Source organism: Numida meleagris, chromosome Z (genome assembly GCF_002078875.1).
Source record: "Numida meleagris isolate 19003 breed g44 Domestic line chromosome Z, NumMel1.0, whole genome shotgun sequence".
NCBI lineage: Eukaryota > Metazoa > Chordata > Aves > Galliformes > Numididae > Numida > Numida meleagris.
Window position 1 is genome coordinate 66379796 of NC_034438.1, and position 15591 is coordinate 66395386.

Genomic DNA, 15591 nt, shown 5'->3' on the forward strand with positions numbered 1-15591 from the left:
AAGCTGCTGGTGTGTGATCCTAACACCAGGCAATAGGAATTCATGAGCCTGCGATGCAAACTCAAGGCTGGCCACTATTTTCCTAGTGGGGATCAAAAGGACTTCCTTCGTCCCTCTGGTCCACTCCGTACTCCCCCTCACCACCCCACCTCAACTTGCTGCAGTTTTTGAGGAATAGTTTTTAGGGATGATCAGGAAGCAGTGTGCCCCCAACAATGTCCCGGGTGTAGCAGCTGCCAGAGGTATTTCGTGGAGAGCTGCAGCAGAGCATTGGGTTTTGGCCTCAGGTAGCTCATGCTGATCATTCCATGAATTCAAGATTTATAAACACAAATCAGTTCTGAAACATGCCCTAGAAGGAAACACCAAAATTTAATCACCTGCCCCTCCGACCCTTCCCCTCCCAGTTATCAAGTGAGTTCAATGCAGCTCAGGCTGTTGCCTATCTGAATACACAGGTAAACAGAGAGGCTTAGTGCGCAGCTTGACTAATTCGCTTCAAGAATCTACTGGGATTAACTCTAAATTGTGTTCAGCTTTCAGTGCATAGAAGAGGTCACATGAATTAAGTAGGCTGTCGTAAATTCACACCATACTTGAGTAATTACTCAGCCTCTCTGACCAGGTCCTCTGCACACACACTGTCCAACATGAACAATATACTTTGGTCAGAATGTTCAGGAGATACCAAGAATTCAAGAGAAAAGAGCCAGGAGGCAGAATGCAGTCGATGTGAAAAAAAAACAACAAAAACAAAAAAACCAAACCACAAACAGAATAGTTTTAACACTTATACAGGATGAGAGAAAAGTTAGTGTCCAAGGACTACTACCTAGTCTCTCTATCTTACTGTTTTTCAGACACATTGCTTTTGCACATCTCTTAACAAAAAAGGAGAAAATGCTCAGAATTACGAAGCAGTACAGTAGTTTGCCTCAAACTTTCTCATTGGAATTCACATTAGCAAGGGTACAAACACTGAAATGAACACTGCAAGGCCTCATTCCAACAGCTAACAAACCACGAACCATAACGCACTACCAGGGAACTTTCCGTGATGATATACATAAACTGAGCAGTCCGAGAGATCCAGACCACAGAGGTGAAGGTACTGCCATTTGCCCACACGCCAGAATGTTTGGGCATCCCAGAGTGGGTGTCCACTGTACCAGGCCAGGTGGGCAGCACTGGCTCTGAGGAACCATCTCTCACTGGACTTCCCAGGTTGGTCAACCTCATGCAAATGACACCACTGTGGAGAAACCCAGTCCTTGCCCCTCGGCCAGCCCCTCAGATAGCCATGACTGGTTGCTCCAACAATGCTCTACTTACCCAATGGGTAAGAACATCTGCCAGGCAGCCTAAGGCAATGTAAATGGCCAAATCCTCAAAGCTATATAGCATAGCTATACTGGCACCCCCCTCTAGTGGAGACGCAGCTTATACCAGCTAGAGTCCCTTCTGCAGAGTCACGGGCTGGGGGGGGACAAGGAATTTAATCAAACCTCATGCAGAAGTGGAGGGGGAGATATGTGTCACCACCTGGCCTTGCAGCTCCCAAGGAGAGCGGCATTTCCTCTCCCTCCCACCACACATGCCTGAAGATGCTGCAGTATGAAGCAGCCAGTGCGGCTGTGGTGCCAAAGCCCTTCCTGCAGTTTGTGCCACTATGACAAAGGAAAAAGCAACTGTGTTCCTAGAATGGTCACGCTTACAAATCCCGTTGCATAGACCTTACACAGCATTAAAAAAAAATTTCGATAGAACTAAAAAAGAACCAACCAAATCCCTCAATCAGAGCTTTGTCACAAAAATATTGGCAACTGTTTTGTGTTCATAAGAAACTTCATGGAGGAGATGCGGAGGAAGCAAACATGCAGGACTGCAGCAGGAGTGTTTGTTGAGGCATATTAGTTTCAAGGCATTTCCGTGTGTTCTGCAACCACATGACTGCTCCTGTCATCAGGATGTCATCAGCTTGCACAGCTCTCCCAGCATATTCTTCTCCAGGCTGAGCCTCTCAGGAAGCTTTTGGTTGTGAAACTCATGCAACCTGAGCAAGGAACAGAAACATATGGCACTTCTTGGAGAACCAGGGGGCAAATTACACACTTCCTATCAAGTGTTTGCAAAAATGCAATGGTTTCTAGAGACCCATTTTAAGCCTATTCACTAATTACCTGAATTGCTTTGATCACAGTAATATCCTGCAGCCTCAGCCAGCTTCCAGCCTCAGCTACACAGGGCATTTGAATCAGGATGCTACAACTGCTGTCAACAAGAAGCTGAAAGATGAGGGCAGCAACTGGATTGACTCCAAGAGTTGTCTCCAGTTTGCATGCCTTCTGTGAGGGGACGTGCTCTGCTCTAAAGCAAAATTTTTATCAGTTCCATCCAAGGAAAAGCGAAATGAACCTGGCATATGGCCAGACACATTTGGGACAGCTCTCAAAGCCCCACACAGACACTGTGCTCAGGGCAGGTCCAACACAGCCTGGCTGCAGTATTCCTGGGGGAAGAGCAAACCAAAGCAGTGACCACTGACCTCTACAGTTACAGACATTTCTTTCAAGCACAATATGTCCCATCTACAATGCTATGTTCAATCCTTGAGCACTGGATACCTAACCAGACTCCCATTTTCACAAAGCTGGCTACCCTGCTGCTGTACTATCTGAGGAAAACAATAAACCAGTCCAGTTTCCTCGACAAAGAACAAGAAGCACAAATGGTGTTGGAGTACTGGCCTTGTACCTGCAAGAGTGTAGCAATATTTCAGATCATCTTTAACCACCATCCTGAACTTTACACATGGACAGAAACAGCTGAATGTCCCGAGAATCCTACACCAAAAGCCAAGCCTTCACTCCTTGACTGCATCTAAAGATTCTGTGGTTGGCAAACACCTGCTTAAACGTGACTCCCAGCAGGTCCCAGGTGTTGCTGTGGCACAGGGGACAATTTGCTCTTTGTACCTTGGCCTGGTTTCTCCTGACAGGACAGGAATGCTTGGGGACATTCCAGTGTGAACTCTGAGAACTTTCAAGATGTTCTGTAGTACCAATGAATTGCCAAAACCCCCTCAATCTGACCATAAGCAAAGCTGTGTACACATTTGCAAAGATAACCTTCTTCCAAGTGCAATATTCACAAGAAATGTGGTATTAGTATGGAATTTAACGTGCAACAGTTTCCTCTAGGATTTACATGCTTATTGTCATCAGTCTGAATCTATTCTGGTCCATTCCTTTACCAATTTCCTTAATGCTTCTGTTCTTTAGTAATTAGTTTTATGCATTTAAACTAGCAAACAACAACAGAAAGGTACTAAAAAATTTAATCCTGTAAGCACAACCTGAGGCAGCGTGGCCAAATTGTCACTCTGCATCCTACGCTGCAACTACATTACCACATCAAAGCAACACCTCTTCACCGCAGCTCATACCACAACTGCACATACCTTGTAAAACTACAGATCCACTCTCTTTGGGGAGTCACAGGAAACATACCTGTTGTAATATGCATAGAAACAGCACTAAGAGGCATCTAGTGCATGCAGTTCACTTCTACTAGCTGGATTATTGGTAGAAGTGCTCACTACAGCATGGATAGAAAAAAAAAAAAAACAACAAGAAAATAAAAAGACAAACAAATAAACCCAGCCCTTCCTCTCTCTGCTTAGGAAATTTTAAAGGTGTTAGGACTCTGGAAATCCACAAAATCATAGAACCGCAGAGTGGCTTAGGTTGGAAGGGACCTGAAAGCCCGTCCAGTTCCAACTGCCTTCTTCAGGGCTGGTTGCCACCCAGCAGGTCAGGTCAGAACAGGGCCCCGTCCAGCCTGGCCTGGAGCACCTGCAGGGATGGGGCAACCACAGCTTCTCTGGGCAGCTGTGCCAGGGCCTCACCACCCTCTGAGTGAGGAATTTTCTCCTAACATCTCACCTAAATACCCCCTCTTCTTCTTTAAAGCCATTTCATGTTGTCCTGCCAGTATCAGACGGTGTAGAAAGACAATCTCCCTCCTGATTTATAAGCTCCTTTTAAGTATTCAGAGGCCACAGTGAGGTCTCCCCAGAGCCTTCTTCACGCTGGGCAAACTACATCACAGCTGTGTGGTAAGAGATCAGATAAAGAAAATGGATCTGTCTTTGCAGGTCTGTGAGCACCTGATGCAGCCCTGAGAACCAAAGGAATACGACGTGTTAGCCACAGTGACGACTGCCATGGTCCCAGGGTGAGAAGACTGCTTCTGGGGGCAAGGTGACCTTGGCCTGATGTAACCACTGGCTGGAGATGCTGACCCACAGCACATCAGACCATTTGCTTCTCCATCCCCTAACATGCCAGGAGACTCAAAGTGCTCCACACCCGACAGCCTCAGAGACCAACACACATTCAGTGAAATCCGTCGGTATGGACCCCTTCCCAATATCCTGCTATAACAGAAAAAACAACGGTGATTGCGCTTGGAAGGTATATGGCTATTCCTCATGATATGTTAGCAGTCCTTCTTTCATGAAAATGCCAGACCGAAATGTAACCAACTACATAGCAAATGGACGTGACCTGTACCACAGGTCACCAGTAAGTCCTTGAAGGAGTTCATGTTAAGCTCAGCGCTTAACACTGCTTAACACTTAAACAATCACTCACTCGCCAAAAGAAGATATAAATTTCTCTATGCAGTGAACATTCAGTACTCATCTAACTTCTTTATTATTTTTTAAAGAGAGCTGTGGCTAACTTCTTCATGACCAGAAAAAGGATACTGCCCTAGTTATACATACATTTTTCCATCCACGCTGAGAACAATCATCTCCAAATGGCCAAATAACTTCTAAGAAAAGGCTCTGGAAACTGCTCCCATAAATAATGTGCTGGCACCATTTTGTATTGAAACACACTCCCTAAAAAGAGGGGGAGGAGGCAGGGAGCGAATGAGAGGGGCTTACAATGAAAAACAGTATGCATTTCCTCTGCCAGGCTTTTACCACTCTAAAAATTTCCAGCATTTTGTACAGAAAGATCTTGCCTTTGATGTCAATCCAATGCTTTTTTGCTTGCTCCTGCAAGCACTGTAGTGTGCAATACATTTTCTATCTGGCAAAGAAACAGCGTACTGTCTGGAGGGTGCCTGTGAAATTCACCCTACTCAGGGGGTCACTACAGCACATAAATTCCTAAGGAAAGGGTGAAATGGTGTGTGGGCCTCGCTGAAAGTGGTGTATTTCTGAGACATGAACTTCATCATGCACGACAGTCAAGCTCATCAGCCCTCTTTGAAAAACTGACTTCAGCAGAGGTTTGCCTGTTGCAGTCAGAAGCAAAAACAGAAAGACAATATTAGTCTTGCATACTTGGCACCCTTGTATTTTTAAATAGAAGGTGAAAGCACCAAATTTTGTCTAGCTTTTGCCACATGGAAGCCAAAAAAGAAAAAAAAAAAAAAAAAGAAGTTCCAATGCCTCTCAAGTTAAAGTAATGTAAAAAAACTCAAAAAAACGAGCTGGCACAAAACTACGGTGCAGTTGTCACCAATACAGTACCCCTAACCCAAACCCCACCTCTCCCCCAGAGAGATGCAGCCTTCCACATGCACATCTGGAGGCACTTCTCCTGCTGACCCACTGCCTCTCAGCAGCCAGCTCCACGGCCTGGTCATCACCCAGGTCTGCTGGCCATGATCCTCATGGGTGCCAGGATCAAAGCACCAGTGGTTGGCTACCACCGTGCTGCTGGCACAGGCACGCACACCTTACCGACAGTGGCATCCATGGCTGCTGGCATCTGCTGAGAGCATTCATTCTGTTTTTAAGAAGTTGTTCCCTGCCCTGGGGTAAAAGCACCAGCGCTCTCCCCTTTATGTGCACTAACATAATTGCTGACATTATCTGACACAAGAAGAAGCTGAATCCAGTCAGACGTAAAGGCAGGACTCAGAAAAATGTGTTTAACAAACCACTCCAGGCTGTGCCTGTCAGGAAATGCTGAAGACTTTACACTACTCCAAGCAGGGCTATTGCTCCTTTATGCAGAAACATGCACAAACCTACTCAGGTCTCTTCCAATGGTAGCACAGTGGCCATGTGGGATGCGGTCGCACTCACACTACTCGAGCTGGCACTAAACAGGCTCTTTTTGTTACCAGTGCTACGTGTTGCACAAGTGAAACTACATTTTCAAGAGTAAAAGGCACCAGACATTTAAGTTAAATACTAAATTATTCTTAAGTGCAACCTTCAGCTAAGCAACAGCCAAGGATTTGCGAGCCAGGCTGAACAGCTTGAGTGGGTGGGAAGGGTGACCGGCGGTCAAAAATCTGCTCTGGGTGAAAGTAGAAGGGGTCTGGATATACAAAGATAGACCTTCCTGAGAAATCTCCTCTAGCTTCACTAATAATTGCGAAGTCACTGTGCCTGGAGGTGTTCAAGAAACTTGTAGATGTGGCACTGAGAGACGTGGCTAGTGGGCATGGTGTGATGGGTTGATGGTAGGACTAGATGATCTTTGAGGTCTTTTCCAACCATAACGATTCTGTCATTCTACGATCAGAACAATGCATCCAACCTCTTTCTGAAGTTCACTGTCAATTCCCTCAGAACAGCAATGAAGGAACAGGAATGAGCAGGCAAAGCTTCTACTTGTTTTACGACAATTAAGCTTAGAAGACAAACGAAGGAAAACAAAAATTCAAGTTCCCTGAAATGTAAACGGAGAAGCAGCTTTTTTTCCCCAGATAGAGCTTTCCCCTGTGCTGGGACTAATTCCATAGTTCCGTCAGAGCAACACTTCAGCCTGGGGTCTGATCCAAAGGTGTTCACTGTAGATCACTGACATCAGTGGTCCATTGATGAAGCTAACTATGAGGGATACTGAGACAAAATGCAAAATGTTTAAGTTCAGCCTCAAAGTGGCACCGAGGTAAGCCACATTTCTGCAGTATCACCTTGTGATGCATGGGAAAGCAAAGCTGCACACACACATAATCATTACCATTTCAAGCCATTGTCACCATCAGTCATTCATGATCAGACCTTTCTGATTTCTCCCTTCAAATCATTGTTAAATTCTAAGAAGTGAAATGGGCACATCAGCTGAAGAAGAAACAACCTTAAAGGACATAAAAATCCACTATGGTTCTCTTTTGGTAACTCCTGTGTTGTGTTTGTTTTGTCTTTTACAATCACATCGTTTCTTTTTTGAAGTTCATCTGTTCATCTCCTTTTCTATCCCTACGAAATGTCAAAAAACTATATATATGCATGTATCCCATCGTGCAGGAAGAAGCAGTAAAATAATACACTGCATATAAAGAACTAATTCACAAACAACTAAAGGTGAAGCAGGGATCAAATTTTGTTTACTCTATCCTCCTTTCAGTAAAACAGTGGAATGCTTCTTTTCTCTAGCACTGCTTCTAGCAGCTGCAGTATAAATAACTCGTTTAGCTGCATTTAAGCTGAATATAAGCATACCTTATTTTACACATACAGTTCTTCACAACAAGATGGGGAATTCCCATGAGCATATCAAATTCCAATTTGTTTTTGGCAGTGATGACGGAAAAGACAACAACTTCACAGTACGACCTGTTCCTGCTCTCAAAGTCTTGTAGGTCCATTCTTGGACCATCACCAAGCCCACAAGCAATGGTTACCAACAAGTTCTCATCAGCGAAAGAACTACACTCAGCATTTTGGCTGTTTCCCCCACCAGCCATCTACACAGCAAATGGCACTCTGATGGTGTTCACAAGATGCTAGCAGGTTACCACCCAGAGGTGCTCAAAGCCAGCTGACCACCAAAGTTGCCGGGTCCTCAAAGTCGGATGCTGGTGGTCTCCCAGTGACAAAAGATACTGGGAAGAAATGCTTTCTTTTCAGTTTAATCCTTTGAATACTGGACAAAGCAGGCCCAATACAGAGAGGCTATAGAAAAACAATTAACTATTCATTAAAGTGTTATTAATGGTTCATCACAGCAATGTAAAATCTGACCCTACCAAAGATCCCACCTAAGATTCAGCTCCAGGGCAAAACACTTTCTCCAGCACCCCTTCCTGAATTCCCCACACGCTTTCTCTGTGACACTTACCAGAAGACCAAGAAAAAGACTGATTTTTATTTTATTCCACTTCTTAGCAGAAAATGAATTATACTTTAGTTACAACACATTCTTCCAGAGTTACTGGCAAAAGCCATGTGGCCAGAAGTATCTTTGTCACAGGGCTGGGATTGCCTGCTACTCACACGTCTAGCTCACAAACTGAAGCTGGGTACATAGCCTAGCATTACTTCAGTTTTGCATTGCACATGTGGTTCGTCTCAAAGGCTGTTTAATCATTCCATTCTCAATATTTGTTTTGAGGAGAGGGAAAGAAAGCAGACACCAGTCAGTATTTTTTCCCCTCTCAAGGCAGTACAGTTACCAGTGACTTCCCAGAACAAGGTTTATAGCAGCAGCCAAGGGTCCAAGCAGCACAACCTGCAGTAGGGAGTGGTAAGAGCAGCACAGAACTGATCCCCAGAATTCCTGAATAGTGCTTTCTCAGTTATTTTCAGCTGCAAAGATAGAATAACCACAGTACGCACAGAATTGCATAGGCTGGGACAGTGCCAATGTTTTCTAGAGGACAGCATCTGATTTTGAGTAGTTGTATGTAATTAAAAAAAAACGATAAACCGAGACATACCAAACTACCTTCTGAGCACTTATCAGTTAAGGAGAAGTACACGGCACGCCTACAGCCCGTGCTGCGGGACAGAGCTCCAGCTGCACCTCCGCAGGCAGAGTAACGCTTCAGTCCATGGCTGAAACTGCCAGCACATATTGTTTTAATACTACTCTGCCCATCCTAACACGGGAGTAATGAGGCTGCATGGCACGCAGCCCTGGCTGCCAGACTGAAACACGACTCTCAGACCTGAGAGTGACTCACTTCAGACCAAATGGTACGGCACACCAAACCTGACTTCACATGCCAGAGCCTTTCTTTGAAAAGATACAGGAGCAACAGCTTCCAGCAGTCGAAGGCTGCAGCTGCCCCACTGCCCCAGCACTTGGGGAGCACCGGCTGCCTTCAGAGGCTCTGCCTTGAATCTTCAAAAAACAAAAAGAAAAATGCAGTAGTAAACGGAAAAAGGAAAAAAAAAAAAAAGAGGGAATTAGAGAGGCTTCTAATTTTTTCACAGACAGCTTAAATGCAAGAGAAACCAGAGAGGTGTGAGCTTGTTTCAACGAGAAATCCACAAGAAAAAAAAAACCAAACAACTTGAGATGTTCCAACATTTTCCTGATCAAGGGCTATGCAGAAGACTTTTCGTATGCTCTCAAAAGAAGGCTTTTCTGGGTTTTCCCACTACAGGTCTCTAAAAGAGAGAGGATCGAAGCGGGTCCCTCCGATTCCACCTCCCCCTTCTCACTGCACTTCGCTGGCGGCTTTGTCCCGGCGCTGCCCCCCGCCCCCCGGCACTCCGTACCGCTGCGTTTGCCATCCATCCTCTCCCGTCCCGCAGCTTTGCGCGGGCGCGCGAGGGCAGCTCCCATCCCATCCCATCCCACCTTCACGGGCTCACGGTCCGAAGGACCGAGGAAGTCAGGAGGAAGAGGTGGCAACCATGTTTAGCTGAGACTTCTTCCACCGCCTTAACTTGGCATAACCAGATCCAGAGGGACTTAACAGGGAAAAAAAAAAAAAAAAACGAAAAAAAAAAACCACCAGAACAAGACGGGCCCTAAGTAACCGAACAATGACAGCAGTGTTAGTGCCCCTCAATCCAACAAGTGCCCATTACTCACTCCGGGCCAGCCCCAAAGACGCTCGTCCCGCAGGAGCAGCTCGCTTCCCGCACACTCACCGACGTTCAGTCCACTTTCCGAAACACAAAAGCAACCGCGAGTGGAGGGGAAAAAAGGCACAGCCGGATGCGGAGCCGGGAGCGGGCACCCCGGGGCGGGCAGGGCGGCGGGCTCTTACCTGCGGGGGCTGCGCGGGGCTCCGCGGGCGCGGCTGGAGGGAGCGCGGCTCCGCCGCCGCCGGCCCGCAGGGAGGGAGGAGGAGGAGGAGGAGGAGGAGGAGGGACGGGGAGGGGACGGGACGCGCTCCTCCGCCTCCGCTCCGACCGCCCCCGTCGGGCGGGAGCCAGGTGCGGCCCCGCGGACCCCCGCCCGCCCCGCTGCAGCCCCGCGAGCTGCGCGAAGGGGATGGCCAGAGCTACCTGGAGCGAGAGCGGTGTGCGGAGGAGCCCGGAGCGAGCGGGCAGCTCCTCCTGCAGAAGTGCCCGGAGCTCCCGCCGGCGTCTGCAGCGAGAGTTGGGGAACCCCGCTTACAAGCTGAGCCGGTCCGTAGGGTCAGCGAAGCCGTGCAGTTGGAAAGGGATGGAGTTGCACGATGGGTATTTTCCCAGGTTTTGAAGAGTTGTTTCTGTATACAAAACAGGTTCAAAAGACTTTTTTTTCCTTTTCTTCTCCTCATGAGTTTTTGTTGTCCAATGAGGTCCGATTTAGTTGGATTGCAGTAGCATCTAGAGGCCACTCGTGCATGTGCATGCGTCTAGTACAAAGGCAGCGTATACTGCAGCTCGGTGGCTGAAACGGCTCGGTGTTTCCACACGCCTGTTGAAAGATTTCTTGGAGAGATTACTAACAGCTAAACGTGCCGGCTGCACCTCCAGCAGCACTTGAAGCCTCTAATGAAAGACCCAGCCCATTCCAAGCTCTCCCTGTGCTTCCCAGGAAATCAGACACCAGCAGATTTCTTCCTCTATGTTCAAGGCAAGCTACCGAGTGTTGGCAAATGAACCCAGGAAGGATATTCTGTCCCATGCTTTAATACCTGGCTTAGCATCCGCATGCTGCGTCCCAGTACATCTCTTGATAGCTGTGCACAGACTGCATCCTGTCTGGACCGCAGCTCAGATTGCTCAGGTGTCCCCCCTGCCTTTGGGGAGGAACTGGTGTCACTCACATGGCCTACTGCAGGCAAAGCAGGTCTACAGAACGTAAATGTGATTCCCCCAGTGCCGTGGCAATATGCTTTCCATGAGTGGAAAGCTTTTCCTTGGCTGCACAGTGGGATGGTGCAGGTACGAAGGTGCTTTATGGAAATGCTACCCCTTCTGTGTACTGGATATCTCCACTGCTTCCATGAAAACAGTGGGATGGTCACTCAGCTTTGCTGGTCAGTAGTGTCTCTCTAGTTAGTGCAGGAAAACTGTGCTATGCTGGTGGGGAAAGGCTGCCTCACAAGTGAGATGGAATTATAGGAAGGCAAAATGATGGCATACATTAAAAAAAAAGAAAGGGTATTTCTTAGTCCACAGAAGTGGTGAGTCTTGGAGGCATTCATGAAACGTATTGATGTGGCACAGAGAGACATGGTTAGCGGGCATGGTGGGGATGGGTTGACGTTAGAGATCTTTTCCACTCCTAATGATTCTATGATCTTTCTAGTTGCTTTGACTTCTGTGAGTACCTTCACGCAGCCTCACTGAGCTCTGAAACAGTGACTTGTTATTTATTCAGGGCTTGGGTAATTAATGTAATTAATTAATTCACATTTTCTGGTTAGAAAATGTAGGCAATCTTCAGTAAGTCTTAGAAAAAGGCAAATACTGAAGAGAAGATCACGTGGCCCAATGGAGTTCAATGAAAGTAACTTCTATGAGGCTTGGCTGTGCCGTGCCGCAGTCTGCAGCGCGTTCCTCTAATCACATACAGATGTACTGAATTGCATTAGATAGGGAAGCAGTTTCCACATCCTTCAGTCTGGAAAAAGCGTCTGTTTCCAGAACAAACCACAGAAGTTCCATGTGCCTGATTTTGTGAATTGATTCAAATCATAAATGTGCTTAACGTGTACGCACATATTGATCTATTTACATTTAATTCTCAGCGTTCGTACAGTTTGAACTGAGTGTCAGCAGGATTAGTCATACAGGCCCTGAAAAGTTACACATCTCATTCCAGTTCAGTCCAGGCCTGGAAAGCACCTCTGGTGCTTTTAATTAAAAAATAAACATTTGGGGAATTTACAGTTAAGACGTCTTTTCACTCCGGCACTTCCCTATGCAGCACACTGTGGAGTTCTTCTAGTGATGGATAATTTAATTTCAGGTTGGAAATACACTGAATCTCTTAGTGTAATGGATGCTTTGAAGGAAGTGTTATCTGCAACCACAATTATTGGTATCTTAGTGACAAAAAAAGGTGAGCATCAGTGTCTCTGAGATAGGAGTAACAGAAGAGCATGAAAAATAGACTGGATATAAGGAAGAAGTTTTTTATAAGAAGGGCGGTGAGGCACTGGCACAGGTTGCCCAGAGAGGTGGTGGATGCCCCATCCCCAGAGACATTCAAGAACAGGCGGGACCAGGCTCTGAGCAACCTGATGTCCCTATAGGGGTCCCTGTTCATTGCAGAGGAGTTGGATTACATGACCCTTAAGTGTCCCTTCCAACTGAATGGAATCTATATGAATCTATATTTTCAATGTACACTTTCTATTGATTGGATGAAATGGCCTTACAAGTAAACAGCATTAAAAAATATTCCAGTTTTCTAAAATACTGCAATCCATCGTGCTTTGCATGTTATGAAGAGCAGCTACAGCAATGCAAGAGGAAAAAAAATGCTGTCTGGAGTTGATGTATCATTCATTTATTTAATTCCAGAACCCCAGTGCTCACAAGTGTTTGGAGAGGGTGCAGAGGAGTTTGAGCAAATGACAGCATTAACTCACAACTGGAAGTGTGCTGCACTTCTGAGCAACTTCAGAAAGACTGAAGTCCTGCAGAAAGCAGCACTATCCCAATGCATGGCATCTTTGTGTCGTTGCACTTCCGCCCTGATTCAGCCCCATGCAGCCTCACGCTATGCTTTCAGAGGTGCTGCGTGCAGCGTTCCATGAGCCAGGAGGTCTGAAACCTGGAAAGCGCTCCCTCAAAAAGCATGCCAAGTCTTTCTCCCAGACTCGTGCTGCTAAGACCTGAGTTCATCCTGGTCCTCCTGCAGCACAGCTAGCTGCTGGAATGTTAACATAACTCTATCACACCAGGAAGCCAAACCTTGCCTTTGGGAGAAGGCTTTCTGGCTGTGCTGCACCATCTCCAGAGCACTGGGACATTTGGAGCAGCCCAGTGCCAGGCAGGAGAGCAGCACCCATCCCAGTGACCAGCTCTTGGTGGAAGGGGAAGGGGTTTGCCCTGCCTTTTGTGCCATGTGAAATGATTGCACTAGGATGTGCAGGCAAGTTATTATCAGACAGGCAAAAGATCTCAGTGCATTGCTGGAATGTCCAATGCTAACTCGCATAGGACCACAAACCTCAGCACTGCAGAAAATCTTCTGAGCCACGTAGCCCCTTAGCTAACACAGGAAGCACCCCAAATGCATGATTTATCCCCATCTGCACTTTTACCTGGAACTGAATGATGCTGTGCCACAGGTAATCTGAACGCCATCCTCCTTGGGAGGATAATAAAAAAAAGTTTGGAAAAGTCTGATGGATGGCTATGTACTGCACATAACCTCGCACACCAGTTCACTCTGTTTAAAGGTCAGATCTATGCATGGCTGCTGGAGCATTTGGAGAAAAAAAATAAAAAGCAGGTGAAAAATTCTCTCCTACATTTCATTTGAGCAGCAGCATTTATTGTAAGTGTTGTTACTTCTGCTGAAATATCATTTGCTCCCTTCTCTTTCTTCCAGAGCTCTGGCAACCAAGAATCACTAACAGTTTTCCAAACATTGCTGTGCCCACAGTGCGATGGAAGACACACACATCCCCAGAGGAGATGCTTAGGGCTGAAGTGTTAACTGGACAAAATGGATAAAGAAAAACCCTCAAAACACAAGCTAGAACCTGCAATATTAGCTGAACTGTGAAGAATTTGGATACATTCAGCTAATGAAAGCTTTTGCTTGAAGGTAAGATTGGGTCATTTATGTCTGCACAATAACAGCCTCAGCAAAGAACATATGAATGCCAGATGGCTGGAGCTGTTCCATTAATGAACTGATGCTTTCATTGTTCTGAATTTGATTTTTAGCTTTTTGCTTATAATGATTTGATTGCACCATTAGAAACCTTCAATAACGTCCCGATAAATTATTCAGTCCTCAGAATGCAAAAGAGGAGATGCCTCTCAGCCTCCACTTTCCACCAACCTCAAATGGGACACACAGGTGTGCAACACCTCTGGCGGTCAGGCTGTTTCCTTACTGCTGCCATTTAAATAATGTATGCAGGACCCATGCACAATATATGCTACCCAGCCTCCAGGTTTACTTAATGACTGGTCCAGGAGCTCACTCCTTGGGTCTGTTACCACGGGTGCATTCCTTTCTCTGACTTACACCTCCCCTGTAAACCTGCTCTCAGCTCCAGTACTCAGCTCCATGCTAGATGCATCTCCACCGTGGCTCTGAGGCCATTCATTGTCACAGATCGAACTGTGCATTTCTCTGTCCTCAGTAGCTCATCTCTGATCTCCATGTGTGAGCAGAGCTTATGGATAGGGAGCTTGGAAAAAGGAGAAAAAGGTATTTAAATATTAGGTTAGCAGCATGCAAAGGTTTCCTACCAAAGCTAGGTTTCTGCTGTATTCTTGCTTTGGAGATGCTGGAGGGGCTGCAATCCCTCCTGTCAATGGTAAAGCCAGCTGTCTCATTTCCTCTTTTACTTCCATGCCAGTTCTTCGAAAGTTGTACTTCTTAAGCAAGCTAAAAAGAAAGTAAAATAAAATTTAAAAAATTGTGGGAATAAAGAGAAATCCCTCTTTCTGTGCAGAGAAGTGTGGACGCAGACCTCTCACAAGACCCTTGGAGACATGCTCTGCTTTCTGTATTCCATAGGGCCTCCTTTTTCACCTAGTCCCCACACCCCTTCCCTGAGGTTTTCCTGATACAGATCCTTGGAGTGGGATCATGCTGAGAAAGAAATGGCTGAGAGATGTTTTGGTGGAGGAGACATCTCAAGGCTTTGCACAGCGCTGTGGGTGCAAGGCTTGTGAAACCCAGAAACCCACGCTGCACCCTTAGAATTAGCAAGATTGGAAAAGACCTACAAGATCATCCAGTCCTCACTTCTGCTCTGCTGGCCTCTGGTGGGAAATGGTGGCCCCCACCCCTCCCTGCCATCAGGCTGGCCTGCAGACTGTGAAGTGTCCCCTCTTTGCCACACACAGAGGAATGACTTGGGGTCAGCTCAGCCTCCTTAGTTAATTATTAAGGCTTGGCTGCTACTGCAATCTGTTGTCATTTAGGGCTGAATCACTGCTGGTGTTTACAAACCTACGCATAATGTTTGCAGCATTTGTTTGCAAATGTTCCTGACGTTCCTTTGTGCTGCCATTGCAGAGTAGGCAGAGTAAGGGGAACAATGATAAACAAATAGAAAGTATTTGCTTAATGTCAATGGAACTGGGGAACAGACTTCAACCACTCAAGCCATTTTAAGCTTGATGGAAGCCTAGCCCCATAGTTTTAAGAGATGAGCACACCTTCTCTCCTGTCACTTCTGCTTTTCTGAGCAGCTGGCAGAAGTTTACTGGCTCAGACTGTGATATTTGAGTGTCAAGTTCTCAATTCC

At 46.4% G+C, this 15591-nt stretch overlaps 1 protein-coding gene across 6 annotated transcripts in view; it reads right to left on the reverse strand.

The window, feature by feature from the left end:
* LPAR1 (lysophosphatidic acid receptor 1) overlaps window positions 1–10065 on the reverse strand; it is a 68277-nt gene extending 58212 nt beyond the window's left edge. Inside the window, exon 1 of one of the 6 annotated variants that reach the window (XM_021379823.1) lies at window positions 9979–10065. The gene's annotated coding sequence lies outside the window, so the exon portion shown is untranslated. The other 5 variants (XM_021379825.1, XM_021379830.1, XM_021379828.1 and 2 more) reach the window with 5 other exon arrangements.